Below are 15,741 nucleotides of genomic sequence, written 5' to 3' on the forward strand. Positions count from 1 at the left end.
CAGTCGCTTAATGTCCTCGTATCTCCCGCTGCTTTATCTGTAAAGCAAGCTGATTGGTTATGGAATCCGACCAGTTGAACCTCTTAATTCCAGAGCTGACTGTCCAGTTAAACCATGCAATGTTAGTCCAATGACGATTTGTATTGTGTTTTAAAAGCCCATAAACTTTACAATAGCCATAACACAAGAATCTTTTGTGCGGAAAAAATAAATAAAGTTAGTTTATCACCTGAATTCTGTTGAAAAGGCTCTGACAGGGAGAGGAGTTCAGTTATTAAATCCAGGGACAGAGCAACACTTTCTTTGACATTGTACTGTGTGTACTGTCAGCTTGACTTTGCTGGCTGCTTCTTGATGGAGGGCTTGTTCCCCAGCGATAAATCTTGTGTTAATGTTAGACTGAAATGCATCTTCTGACTACACAGACTTTACGAGTGCACACTCAAGTACACTGCAACATCAAGGATCCCGTCATGTGAAATTGTAAAACTTTACTTTAATGTTTGGTTATGATAATTTGATAAATTAATGTTTTACTCTGTGTGCTTGTCAGATTTTATAGCTAGCTGTGTGTGTGTGTGTGTGTGTGTGTGTGCGTGTGTGTGTGTGTGTGTGTGTGTGTGTGTGTGTGTGTGCGTGTTTGTGTGTGTAGCCCATCAAGATGTTGCACAGCCACCAATGTTTACATAAATCCAAATAATATCAATAAACTGGAATAGAAATGCTTCACAAAAACATTTCATTGGAAAGATCCAAAATTGGGCTGTTCTGAGTCAGTTTGTTCAAGCTGATCTCAGCATTTACGTCAACACAAAGGGCCAGTTAAAAGTTGCCAGTCAGCCTATGGACTGTGGGAAAGTAGATAACCTGGACAGAACCCACAGAATGTGCGACAGGTTGGAATGTGCTGTGATTCAACAGCACTGACTGTCCTTGTATCTGGACGAAGAAAAAAAGGCAATGATTTGAAATCGCAGGAATGATTTGGGACTTTTATTTCTCTGGGTCTCGTCAGATAGTGACTCTGGTTTCCTTCTGTTTCAAACAATAAGCGTTACATGGTGTTGAGTTTAAAGATGCAGCAAATCTTAGAGAGCAAATCTAATTATCCCCTTTTTTTCAAACAATGCATTACAGCCAGCAGGTTTCATATTCCTCCAAAGTAACAGGGATGGTTTTCAAGTGTTTGGATTCAAGTTACACATGGTCGGTCATCTGTAGCCACATAATGACGTTAACTTGACACAAGAGAGTAGATCAAGTGTGTCCAGCACAGAGTTAATACCCTCATTCACCCTCCCCAAACAACGGATCCATGAGCTGAACAGATTAAGAATCTCACCACGCAAGTCCATCATCGTCCTCTGCATGTGAGGAGGAGCTTTCTTTCCTCATATTCCACAGGACGTCAGCTGTGGAAGCTTCATCAAAAGCAGCTGACCATAACTGCATAACGATGATAAATGAATGTACAGTACAGCAAGGCCAGCATGTTGAATCAGCAGCGTGTCTTTAAGGTGGTGAAACACCTTAAAGACAAACTCTATCTTCTGAGCAATTATCAAAACTGGAAATTATTCCGAAGTAATTTTTGACTCTGAGACTCTGAGATTGGCTCTTCTGTTCACCCCATCTTTTCCCTAATTATTAGCAATAAATCAGCCTTTTGATACTCTTTTGGCATCTGTTTCCACAGTAAGGAAATTCACAGGGATTAAAGTCTCATCCGAGATTTGATGCTGACCAGAAGTAACAGCAACGCTGCAAATGTTGATTGTAATCTGTTACAATCAGCATCGATTTGCAACAAAGGTCAGGGTGCAGCTGAAACAGCTGAAATAGGATTTTCAAAAGCCCCGTTGTAAATGGAGCCAGGCAGATAGAATACTCTGCAAGAGACGTAATGTTCCAGCATCATTAGCGGCAGACAGAGGCTGCCGACAATCAGGCTCACAAAGTGAAACTTCAGTAGCAAGGGGATGCGGTGAAAGAGGCGATGATCGTGTGGGTGTGATTGACACGTGGTGAGAAAGAGACTCCGTCATCATTCATAACCTGACTGGGGAGATGACTGGCCTGATTGGGAGATGGGCGGCGTTGAAGCCTCATATTAAGGGTGCATATGAATGAGAGGCAGACATGTAAGTGACAGTGAGCATTTGGAGACACAACACAAACTTAATACCAGAAAAACTGCAACACAAACACTTCACCAAACTGGGAAATTAGATTTAAAAAAATTTAAAACCATGTTGACATGGTGTTTTGGTGGCGCTTCTATGTGGTTTGTCTATCAGCCTTCTTCAGACTCAATGGATCCAACGCAGCTGCGAGTTTTATCTCTTCATTCGGGCTTTGTGTATTGTGTAAAAACAAAATCTGACAAAAGAGTTAAATGGCCATCATTTCCTCGGATTACTATTGCGTTTCATGTTGTGCTTATTGCAGCAGCTAATCGCCCCCACCCCACCCCCCCGCAACTCCCCTCCCTGTTTTCTTTCCCTTTTGTGAGGGTCATTCTAATTAAACCCCGAAGATAATGAACAGTTTTAATTTTTTCTTCTTGCTCACTGTTGATTGCCTCCCTCTCTGTCTCTCCATCTCACAGCTGACTGTGATGTCTGAATTTCTACCTTCAGTCGAACCAAGATTTTCTCCCCCCCGGCTGCGACGACGCCACCTCGACTCAGGTCGATCACCGTAACAAGCTCAAAGATATTTAATCCGCTCAAGTGCAAAAGGTTCACACTTGCTTTATTTGCTGCATTCTATTTAACTGAATTATTCCCTCCAGTTGGCGCAGCAGGCACTGGGGCAGCCGCAGGGCCTCACCACCTCCTGATCTGAGATCTGAGATCTAGAGGAGGAGGTGGAGGAAGCAGTAGCCACTTACACTCAGTCGCACAACTTTTAGAGACGCCAGGTGTGAACTCATCTTTTCTATCAGAGCAAGCATTTATTTGCCACAGTGAGAAGCAGGTAAAGTGCAAGTGCCACGGGACAAGTTGTCCAGGTGCCCGGAAGAAATACATTTTCTTTCAGCATGTGCATGCAATAACCTCGAATTACCTCTAAAATAGAAATTGTAGAAACACAATATTGTCTGAACTCAGACATTTTCATAAGTAAATTCCACACTCAAAATGGAAAATGCTTTGTTCATCTTAAGTCCAAAACATCTTATGCAACTCCTGTGTTTTTTGCGTTTTGAAAGCATTGTTGTGATTGTGTTGTTTGCAATGTTTTAAAACATTGCATTGAAAGTGTAAGTCCACCGGAGTGGCTGCATTGTTTTAGCATTGTGCAACAGTAGTCCCACCAGTTCTTTGTGGGTTTTCTGACATTTATTATACAACTGGCTGTTATTTATTTTAATTTTTTTTTTTACCTATTTGATCTATACTGCAGTTCTTCCCATGAATCAGAAGAAGCTGAACATAGGATATTACTGGTAGGAGATTTTGAAATATAAAGTCAGCAAAAAGCACAACATGGCATTCAAAATGAGGTTTACACAGAGTGTGTGGGTAGCATAGCTATTTTCTTTTGACTGTGTGTGTGTGTGTGTGTGTGTGTGTGTGTGTGTGTGTGTGTGTGTGTGTGTTTTGCCCTTTAAAAAGCATTCTGCTCTGATGTTTAGAAGCAGCATGGGTGATTGTGTGGCCAAATGCTGTGACAGTGATTCGCTAGTTAAGCTCTCCTGAGGGTTAAGAACCCTATAACTCTTATTTAGTATGCAGAATTAAAAAGCCCAAAAGACATTTAAGCATGACCTCTCTGTGCTGCTGTCTTTTCACAACGCTGCTTCTGGACGCGTCCCTGCTGACAACTCCATTAACCTGCTGTTAATAAGAGTTTGGTGCGAGATCGCTTTTACTTCCTGTTCCAGCTCCTTTGAACACAAATCACATCACTGATGATGACATTTTTGAGTGTACGAAGCTGCTCGTTGGTATCAAGAGGTGTAGAAGGAAGCTAGAACTCTGTTCAAGGTGCAAAGCAGGTAATCAGATTCACTTCTCTTTGGAAGCTACCGTGCTGTTTTTAGCCCTAAAACGTTAGAACTGATTTTTGCGATTCATTGATTCATAATGCAGGAAAAAGGACTCACCGGCCATTGAAAGAGGACTTCATGTTGGATTTGTGTCATAAGATATAACTTTGGTTGCCTGCCCAGTGCTGTCTCTGTGATCTCGACACATCAGATCCACTGGATCCATGAAGCTTTAGTTACATCACTCGACACCAAGCCAAGCAGTGTCAGTGGCAGGAGTGCTGTTCTCATCGATATAAGTCAACAAATTGCACAAGGGTTTTTAGACTATCATTGTAAGATAGTAAAATGACATAATGGTGCATTGAATTGTCAGAGAAGTGCATATTATTTCCATTGAGATGCCTGGCAGAGCACTGAAGCAAAATCTCTGCTGCTTCCTGCTGCTGCTTTTCTCGTATTCATTCTTCATTCTTATTTGTTTCCTCCTCAACCAAAGAATAAAACTCATTCTCGAAATTAGGAGGCTCATCTGAAGCTACAAATAACCCTGTAGAACACAGCAATGCACACAGCGATGATTTGTATCCACGATCACATTCAGAGCTAAACTGTAATAAATCGGTGACAAATAAATTGTAGTGGCCATTCCTCCACACTTATAATTACGGCGAGCTGATAATGTGTGTTGTTTTCTGAGTCCAGTTATTTCCATGGTGACAGTGTCCTTTGAGACGCTTCAGACTCCCTTTATAAGACGCTGGGTTGCACTTTTTGTTCAGGACAGACGGATTTGTGCAGCTGCGGAGGCAGAGCGCTCGTGATTGTGCTCTTTTCTGGGCTCCGCTGGGGACGCGCCACACTCACACACAGATCAGCGTCTTTGCCATTAATACGATTATTTTCCTCCTTTTTACTTGAAATGCCGAGAGGGTAAAACAGCAACCGTCAAAATCTGCAAAGTCGACCTCACAAATAACAATGAGGAATGGAAGATTCCATTCATATGCGTGCGCTTTGGAAAACATGACAAAATGTATTTCTTAAAGCAAAAATATTTAGAGCTGTTAGCTCGTTCCCCACTTTGATACAGATGATAAAGCCTCGGCCGCAATAAACAGGCGGTTTCACGTCGATGCACTTGACATTTTCACTGTTACGCAGTGCGGCAGATGCAGTGCTGTTCTTCTTTCCTCATGATTCACAGGGAAGCCCAAAAAAACTGGGAGTCAAGGAATCATTTACACATGGCTGCGTTTTCTGATCGAGTCTCCGGAGGATCCTGTGCTACCCTAAGTTTACCTCTTGTTTTGTTTGTCCTATATGTGGCCTCCGATGCACCCGGCATGATTCACTGTGGTGGAGGTAAAGGAAAAAAACAAAACATCTTGTAACTCTAAAAACAAGTCTGTCAGCGGTACAGCCGCGTCGAAGCCCGCGTCCTTCATGCGGCTTGACTTCATCGCTTCCTGCAGTGTCATACATCACTTGGATCTGGCCCATTAGACCTACTGAGCAGAAGTGTCTCACTGGCCTAAAGGAGTGCAATGCAGAGATCTGCATGCCAGCATGCAGGGAGCGTGCGCCGCTGTAGGCTCGTAGCGCTTCGACCATATACCGGTGACATCATCGTTGAATATGATACTGTTTATTCCTTTACTTTATAACTACTAAACATTTAACTGTCACAATGTTTAGTCGTCAGTGTTTCATTCAACTCAGAATGACTTGGCCGATCGCGGTGATCCGAAAAATGCAATTTATGAGGGCAACTTGTGTTTTCAATTATGGAAAGATGACTTCTGATGTTACAGATATGATCTCTCATCAAAAAATGCAGATATGCAGTCATATCACCGTACGTGTATCTGCTTGGCTTGAAATGTCCTTGTGTCCTTGAGAGTGTATGTTAGGAATAAATTATTCGGTAGATCAGTCAGTATTAAACTCTTTGTGTCCAGTCACGCAAAAACCACCGGTCAGAAACAGCTTTCCACCACAAATGTCACAAAATAGCAATAACATGCATTTCTTGGTAACAGTGATTTTGACCCTGTTGTGAAATGCACTGCTAGGACTGTTGAATGCCGGGGTTGCGGTTGTGAATGTAAATGTAAACATTTGTTTACATGTAAGGCAAATAAATTCCCAAGGAACAGTAATGCATGATAAAATAAATTTACACAATAACAAACACTAAGTGCACTTAACATTTAGTCTGTAAAATGATACATTAGTTATGAGTGTCTAATGTTGGACTGTTAACTTCCCAATAATGAGAAAAGCTTGTTTCTTTCTTTTTCTTTTGCTAGCTTCTTTTCTCATGGCTTTTCTGATGACGTGCAAAGCCAGATTCGGTATGTGCATAATTTATGGATAATTGTATGCATTTCAATTCTATCATCTGTGTATTGAACAGATGGTTTTGATGCAAGGATGTAGTTCACACCCCAGTTGCTCTGCTCTGATTGTTTTGAATCTTTCATGTGATTCATCACAGTTTGTTAAACCCCATTGTGAAAGGGCCAAGGATTCTGTTTTATTTGTACAATACAAAAGGCCGGGTGTGAAAAATTTAGCAGCATCAGATGGCAGGAAATACATTGCAAACAATATCATTGTTCATGCCGGTTTTCTGATGTCCCGTTTGATCCCGAGCCTTTCTTCTACCAGCTGCGATGTCATGGCGAAATCAGAAACCCCGAGCAGATCCTCACTCTGGACTCCAGTCGACACACTGTGGAGCAACAAGCCGAGCCGCTCTCTATGTAAATATAAAAGCTTGTTACTGGCAAACCAAAAAACACACCAGTTATTTGTGTGATGTGTGTTATTTGTCTGTCTTTAAACATTTAGGTGTCCTGTTTTCATTTTGTGCCAAACAGCCCCTGTGAATGTCCCACACTGGGCCTTTAAATGTGAGGACAATATTCTGCTGTTAGTCGGAATGTGCCAGAGTTCCTAATGTGACACAGATCAGACACACAAGATAATACGGTCACATATTCCAAATTGGGTGTTGGTATTTTCTCGTCAACAGCACATTTGGGGAGACTTATGTTTTACAGCAGTTTTGCAACGCACACTGCTGTTTCCGCAGGCGTCTCCGGAGGTGCTGGAGCGTGCACGTTCTCATCACTGTCCTCTCCATCATTGCACACAATTTTCTAAAAGACCTGCGGGACGCAACAAACTTTCCTCTCCATCCTCCATCAGTCTGCTCTTGAAAGACTCTCTCGCTCTCTCTCTCTCCCTCCTTCACTCTCTCAGTCTCTCTTCCCCGCCACTACCCGTAACGCATCCCATATTCTCCATGTGGTCTGTGATGGTAATAGCAGTTCCTTGCTTTTTCATGGGCAAAAAAAAAAAAGAAAAAGAAAAACAAATGGATTGCAGGGCCTTATTTTGCAGAAGCTGCCAAAGGGTTGCAAGCTTCCATGACAGGAGGAACATGACTGCAGGTTTTGCACAGGAGTATGAGCAGGAGGCTGCTCAGTAATTTGAATATGAACACAGTTGCATGCAGATGGGAATAAGAGTGGAAAATCAATTGCGCCATGGAAAATAGGTATTGTATTTTTTTGTGTGTGTGTTTTTTTTTATAGCAAATAATAATTGCAAACATGAGTCATATTGATCGACGATGCTGTTTTTCTTTCTAATTAAAAAATATGTGTTTTAGATGTGTTACTTTTTTCTCATTGTGTGCGTAGTTTAGGCTTATTGTCTTATCCACAATCTGTTAAAATCAATAATAAAAAAACAAAAAACAAAAAACGAGACACAAACCAGTCCAGCTGCATTTGATATACATCCCTGAAGTATGTGCACGTATATCCCCTCCATCATTGCACAGGGCGCAACCAGCCGTGTTGAACTCATTGATATCCTGCTCACACGTCGTTTCCTATTCGTGTGTATTTGAAGTGAGTCCGAGGTCCTCCTGCGATTGGCAAGAAATGTTAGATTTGCGGTATTGTGCTCACATGAAAGGCTCCTTCGCATGTTGCCGTGTTGCAGAATTTCACCGTTGGCTTCAATTCTGAATGTTGATCAAAGCTGCAGAAGCAGTGTTATCTTAGGGGGGGAAGCAAAAATTAAGGTTTGATTAGAATGCCCTGCTGTCGGTGTGTTGTCTATAAAAAAAAAAGCTTCCTCCCCCTTGGTCTGCTGAAGACCCAATAGGGGTAGTCACAATCAATGCAGGTTGAGCTTTGTAATTGGATTTCACTATGTGTATTTTTTTCGCCCTAAAGCACAGCAGAACAGAAATGAAACATGACTTGCGCCGGTTTGCTTAACTTATCATCCCTGGTCTGATAAGTCCGGACTCTGATGGAAAGGTCGATAAGAGTAATTACCAGGAGGCTCCCAAGGCAATTGTCAAAGCATGACTGGGTATAACTTAAGATTACCTGCTGCATGTGTATTGTATGTGAGCATGATGGACAGATCGCAATCAGCTCCACAATCAAATTACTGCAGAGCTCCGGAGCTTCATGTTGCTGAAGTTGTGGTTGATAAAGTGGAGGGAAGCAACACAACACAAGTAATCCCTAATATTGGGCTTTAATCTGATAGAGTGGGGCCAGTGGAACATTCAACAATAGGAAAAATAAATAAATTATATAAATGAAATTATGGTTCTCCAGCCGTCCTTTGATGGTCTGTTCCTACACGTGTCGGGAGAGCTTTGTGTCTGTCTTCCGTTCTTACAGTCGCTCTTACCTTTGAAAGAGTGTTTTTCAGGCATGTTTTTGAAAAACAAGCGAGAAAGTCACGTTTGATCTCACTTATCAGACATGCACATCTCCAATTATATCCTTGACTGCACAGGGAGGAGAAGTTGCAAATCTGTTATCGGAGATCTGATAGCAGGTTTCAAAGCCGCTTATCTGTACACCTGCAAGTGGGGCACTGTTTTTTGGGGTTTGGTGTGCGTGCTGTGTCTTCTTCACTTGTGAAGCAAAGCTCGCAGACACGCCGTTCTTAACTGTATGCAGCAGGAGTTCGCTGTTGCATCAATTATGGGAACATTCTGCCACCGACTGCACAAACTCTTGCAAAAACAAGCAAAATTGAACCAAAAGTAGAAGATGAAGAAGAAACAGAGCAGCCATGGATCTCTTGGCTTGTCTGCCTCCCACTTAGATCTATTCAAATCCTTTGTTGATAAAGTGTTGGAATATTTAAACAGCCACCAAGCAACTTGTGAACAGGAATCAGATGAAAACAACAATGTGAGCTCCAGTAATGTCACTTTGTTTTAGATGTTCTCTATAAGGTGGAAACACAACTTTCTTTTCTGTAGTCATTTTTATCCAAATTCCAACTAAAAATACCTCAGAGCTGGTTTGCCTGAGCAGTCTTGTGAATCTGTGTGTAAGCCAGAAGTCTTGCTCAGTATTTTAAAGCTGGAAAAATCTGCTTGCAGCATGTTGCGGCAGGATAATTAAAGGCACACTTAAATCGTCCATTTAATTGGCTGTCAGCGCCTCGTGTGCACTAACTGTGTCACAGAAAAATTCTTATTGGCGTGCTTTGATGATTTGTTTGGCTTTGGCTAAGAGGGACTCGCTGTTTGGGGACTGAAGAGTGGAGGATGGTTTTTGGTTTTTTTGGGGTTTTTTTTACAAAAAAACAAAAACACACAAACTCTGATGTCTTGTCCACAAATCAGAGCGGCCAAGCTGAAAAGAAGACAAAACGAAGGCAATCACAAAAAAAATCAATAGGTCTGGTCCTACATGGAGGGAGGTGCAAAGTTGCACAAAATTGGCCCGCCAGTCACAACAACAGCTGAAGCTCTGCTCTCAATGAAACAAACACCAAGTAACTGCAAGCTTCACTAAAAATCCCTCTTCTTTCTCATATTTACACAGCAGAAACATCAGCACCATCACTTTCCGTTCCTCCAGTCATCAGCACTGTACACTCTAGTTAGTAGAATTTTGACACCTGATGCAGTCATCCGCCCCTGCACTGGCGAGTTCAGAGCGAGGGCAGTGACTGGTTTCTCCGCCGCCCCCTTGGGGCTGTGACACACAGGCATTAATTCAGCCAAAGTGAGAGATTCTGTTGTGGAAAACCACATCAGGGTGTCTGGAGCTCACCAGGCCGCACGGGGCCACGGCGAGATGCATCTCGACAGACAGAAGAAACTTTAAAGCTTCAACAAGAGCTGCATCTACCCTTAATTTACGGAGATACATTATTATTATCATTATTATTAATATATATTTTCAGCAGCGGAGGGCATCAGATACAGTGATAACTCTGCAATGGGTAGTAGAATAACAAAAAAGGCTCCATACCTCCACAGTTCCACAAACGTGGGTGCAGATAGATAAGCCTGAACACTCCTTGAAGAGAAGAAAGTGTAGCTAAGGCTTGATTAAAGTGTGTGTAAAGACACACACCCCTTATACATATGGACTCATTAATAATCAGTTATTCATTGTAATGCAGCAGCTCCTCAGTGGAAGATCCCTGGAGTGGACAGAGCCTTCATTAGGAACTAATGACTTGAAAGGGTCGAGGAAGCCCAGTGAATTAGTTCTGCTGTTGATTTGGATTTGGCAGCAGAGTAAAATGTATCATTAGATCATTAGCCAACTTAGAATATATACATATATGTATGTGTGTGTGTGTTCGCACACGCATTTCTCCCATAGGAGGGAGAGCCATCATTATTCGGGTCATTAGCTGAGTCTGAAGCGCATTGTTGATCCATGGTTCCTACTGGAAGCCCCTCCAGGTTCAATGTGTCATTGAATGACATTGAGTTTAATTACCTGAGAATCATAAAAATAGTCAGGATTAGTCTTACAAAAAAACATTTTTAAAAAGTAAAGCAGTGACAAAGAAGTCAAGTCATGTCTCCTACTGGCCGCCCCTCAAGGTTCAACGTGCTCAGCGGCCTTGTTGTGGAGCGGCGCCGCCACAGCAAGATTTACAGCGTTTATCCCAACTTTGCGACGTCTTCATCGGCGCAACACTTGCCGAGCCTCCGTCCCAATTAAATTAAAGAGAAGGAAGACCCGCCAAACTGCCTTAATGGCTGCTGGCTTGTTGGAAAGGCCTCTGGCCCCACCAAATGCAAATTATCCCTCATTAGATTGAGTTAATTGCATTTGTATCTACACACAATTTCCTGTCGATGCGGCTGCTTTCAGTTTGTAAAGGGGGCAGAAGTTGCTGTGCTGCAGGTTATGATGTCAATTGAACAAGACTCTGGCAGCTACGTTGTTCCATCAGCCAAATTTGTTCTGCTACTATAGACTTTGTTGCGCTATAATGTCAAATGTTCCGTGAACACAACACAAAACATAACAGCCCTGTAATAATAATAATAATAATAATAATAATAATAATAATAATAATAATAATAATAATGATAATAATAATAATAATAATGATAATAATAACATTTTGTCTTGTTTGGGTGGAGGTCCCCACTGTTGCTCATTATTTTTGTAATAATACATACATATGTATTTGTATACACACGCGCACACACGCGCGCTGGTGAAACCTGTCTTTCCTGTCTTTTATGGCGCCAAACAAATGTCATGCATGAATTTGTTTCACCTGGGTCATTGGGACGCAAGGTAATCAATGCACCTGGTAAAAAGTGATTACCGATGCATTCAGGAGGGAATAAACAGGGGGTTGAGTCTGAAAACACAATTATTTCATTATGCAGATGCTAAGTGAAGCACTCTTTTGCTTCTAAGTGCCTGTGAACGTGTGGCAAATCATTTGCAGGTAGTGGAAGGTCCTTCACTGTTCACTACCCTTGGAGGCATCGCACGGACAGCAGGGCAAAGGCATGAAAAATTAAAAAGAAATTAGTTTCAGCAAAATGTATCTCTAATCAAGGCTTTAATGCTGAAATCTTAAAAGGAATCTTATATTAAACATTCAATAGACAGTGTTTGGGACCTTTTAAAGCAGAATGTGCTGTGTCACTTTTCATTTGAGTCCTAATCCTGCAAGAATAGTAAAATAATTAAGAGGTGTTCCAAGAGGGAATAAAAATTTTAAATATTAACTTTCATTTATTCCGTCTCAAAAAAAATCAGTCGAACAGAGTGAACATTAAGAGTAAGACTGTTTATAGCTGTCATTGACAGCAGTTTAATTACCTGAAATAAATCAAATCATCGGTTGTGGTCTTATAAAATGCATTTAAAAAAAAAAAAAAAATGAGCAGTCAGAAAGAAGTGAGCATTGAGTGCCATCGTAAGACGAAGAGGGGAGAAAAAAAAGTGAGAGGTGCATTTATTGTTCCACAAGCCGAGGATAAATCTACTGTCCTTGACAGATTGCAGCGATGGAGTCACAGCGGCTCTTTCAAGAACATCTCAACATTCCATGAACCGCCCCTGTGCCCGAAGCGGCAGGATGTTTTTGTGGAGGGCACACGTCGACTCTGAGACAATGTGTTTATTTTCTGTGGGGTCTGGAGGATGACAGTCGAGCGCATTGAGTCTTTTTCTGCCGCTGCAGCCGAGGAGCCTTGTCGCAGGAAGAAGAGCTGTTTACTTATCGCCTGCACGAGCCTCGAAAATATTGTTTCATTAGTGCAAAGTGAGCCGCCAGAAGTCCGTCCTCGCTCTGCTGCTGTTTACAAATCCAGGAGTAGATATTATGTAAACGTTACTCCTGTTTCCAGGAGCTGCTGCTTGCCAAAATTTGTCTGTCAGAAGCTGAGAGAAGTTCTGTTGTCATTTTGGGGGGTTAGGAAAAGTGAAGATGAACATTTTACTCGCCTTGGTTTGTTTCACATTCAAACAGCTTCCTTTATGTACCAAGAGGTGGGAAGCACGAGAGACGAATGACAAAAAAAAAAAAGAAAAACCACAGAAGAAGAAGTTACTATGGTTGACTGGATGCTAAAGAGGCTAGCATAGATGATGCTATATTGGCTTCTTTTTACTTGTTCAGGATAAAATAATTGAAAAATACACTTTGTGGACTGTCGACGTTGTGTTTTGACAACAACCAAGCAGTGGTAAGAGTTCAGTGAAACACAGCTGCTGCGCAGAATCATGTAGTTGATGTCTACCCAATGAGAAGACATACTCTATGTTTCCAACCATTCATACCAAAGCAAATGCTGGCCCTCCAGGGTCAAGGTCTGCTCAAGGTTTCTGCCCACTGCTGAGTTTTTCATGGCCACAGTTGCTTCAAGCTGCTCTGGAGGAATCAGCTGGTTTGCTCTTCGATTGTGCAAAGCATTTTGAAAGACTGTGATTCACTGATTGACTGATTGATTGATTGATATGTTGGCTAAACCAGCTGCAAAAAATCTTATTAACAATTTTCTGATTGCAGGTGATTATTGATTCTCAAATATGACAAGTTTTGTCCTTAGTTGCTGATGTCCAGTTACAAGTACTGCATAAAGATGGTAACTGCGTTCCTCCTTCGTTCTTCCTTGTAAAAACAAACAAAAAAACAACAACTCATTTTTGTACTTACTCATACAATTCAGATGGAATCCCTAGTTGCAGCTCCTGGGAAAAGATCAATTTTAACAACAAAACAAAGCATTCGAGGGATGATGACTAAATACATCAGATGACCTCAGGGAAGCCCACTGTTAAAAGAGAAATCATAGCTGCAAACACCCACAAATGTACCAGTCCTAAATAAAAGTAGCAAAAAAAAAAACCTGACTTATATAATCATCATGCTGCAGCGGTGCCTTTTCTAAATCTGACTCGGTGTCATGGTGTAACTCCATGAAGGGGGGGTTGGGGGGGGGGAGGAGGGCAGATTATTCTCAGAAGCGTGGGACAGGAGGAGGACGAGGCGCAGCGTTTCCATGGAGATAAAAGGGAAACTCTGGGTCGAGGCGCAACTTCAGATTTCAGGGAATACGACCACAGACAGACGCAGCCGCATCTCGGTGTCGCGCTCCTATAGATCCCGACAAGTTGCTGGTTTTAAAATGAGCCTGGTGGGGAGAAAAAGGGCAGGAGAGACGGGAGGGAGAGGCAGCAGAGGGAGACTTGGCTGTCGACTGGATGTTCCTTCTGGAATGGCAGGCGTGTTACACTACACAGACGGCAAAGGCGTCTGTTTTTTTGGGAGCTGCGCAGAGTGACCTTGTTTTCCCGGCTCCGCTGCTACCTTGATGGCAAAGTCGCCATCTGGCAAAAGTCGCGCGGCTCCTGACTACAAAGCCCCCTGCGCTTCATTCCTAAACGCGTTAAGGCGTCAGAAACGCCGTCTTTTCCTGTGTGAAGAAACAAGTTTGTCTGAAAAGTGCTGCAGCAGCACTGGAGCGGCGAGTCTCGCTGACAAGCTCGGCAACTCTGCGCTGTGTTTTAGATTCTCACTCTGCAGCGCTCTTTGGCTTTTTTTTTTTGTTTCATCTCTTTTTGTTCAACGAGTGAAACAACACTCCCCGTTTGTGCGACGGGGATTTCACCCTCAGGGAAATGCAATGGAAAAGCACAGCAGGAGCTTTTTTGCTGCCGCAGCAATGCAGACGTTATTTTCCCCTCTAAATTTCAATTGCTAAGAAACGCAGCATAGCGCCTGATAAATATTGCTGGCTGTGATGATTTGTCTCTGCAAAGATGAATAAATGGATCTACTGTTTTGTTTTGTTTATTTTGCACCAGTTCCTCCATCCATCTCCGAGGCCTCGTTGCGGTGGAGGGATTAACTCGGCGACTATTTTTAGAATCTGTAATATTTCCTAATTTCTGACCTGTCAGTTGCACGGAACCTCCTCCTGCTGTGCAAATCGGGTCACTTGAACGCAGCCCTCCAGACTCAGAGCCTGCGAGGAGACGGGTCTTGTTCAGCGTACGCGGAGGGAAAAGATTTGTCGATGGAGCCTAATTTACTATTGATCACTCTGCCTAAACGCATCGCTTACAGATGACATTTATTCCAATCTAATTTAACCCCCCGCCCCCACCACCACCACCACCACCGCCACCACCACCTCTCCATCACAACCTATTCATTGCTGCTGTGCATATCCACGGGATAGGTCTCGCTAACTCAGTTTGGTTGAAGTGACTGATTGCTTATTCTTGAAAGGAGATTGCTCTTTACTGTAGTTGCATTATATTTACTGCATTTGCATCATGCTTAGCGGGGCAGTTTTACTTTCCTCTTCAATACTGCTGAACTCAAATTAAACGCACTTGTCCAGTGAAGTTCGGGGAGGTGGTGCGTTCAAGAGGCTACGAGTGGGACTTTCAACAGGTCTGAGGGCCCCTCGTTATCCCAGGGGGTTACAGCCCTTTAATTTGACTCTGCACAGTCGCTACATCAAAGCCCTCAGCAGCGCATGGGACATAAAGGCAGGAATTATTATTATTAATTAAGGAATGCCTTGAGAGGCGGCTAAAAGTGCAAAGACTGAACGAGAGGCTCCTTCATTTTGCTCCCTAATGACTCACGCGCTAGTTTCCTCCGGTGTTCATCATCATCTTGTATCATGGACTAAAATAATTATCATATATACACACACATACACACGAACAGATACACACAAACACACACACACAGATTCAGTATTGCTCTTGTTTGCAGTTCCTTTAATGTGACAGAAAAGGATCAATGACAAACGTGCACCAACGCCACAAATCTATATGATGTCCAGTCCGTGTAAACCGATAAACCAGCGTCATGACGGGTGCGGCGATCTCGGCACGATCAAAGACTCCCCGGGTTCACAGATCCGTCCCTGACTGCAGCAGCATTCCAACCAGCTCAGC

At 42.6% G+C, this 15,741-nt stretch overlaps 1 protein-coding gene across 1 annotated transcript in view; it reads right to left on the minus strand.

Moving 5' to 3' along the window:
• Positions 1 to 15,741, minus strand: part of LOC142892105 (FRAS1-related extracellular matrix protein 2-like) — a gene marked incomplete at its 3' end in the record, with an annotated part of 84,238 nt that overhangs the window by 28,106 nt on the left and 40,391 nt on the right. The window lies entirely within an intron of this gene.

This window comes from Nelusetta ayraudi, unplaced genomic scaffold, assembly GCF_046127955.1.
Source record: "Nelusetta ayraudi isolate G7.1 ecotype Tasmania unplaced genomic scaffold, CSIRO-AGI_Nayr_v1 ptg000033l, whole genome shotgun sequence".
In the NCBI taxonomy this organism is placed as follows: domain Eukaryota; kingdom Metazoa; phylum Chordata; class Actinopteri; order Tetraodontiformes; family Monacanthidae; genus Nelusetta; species Nelusetta ayraudi.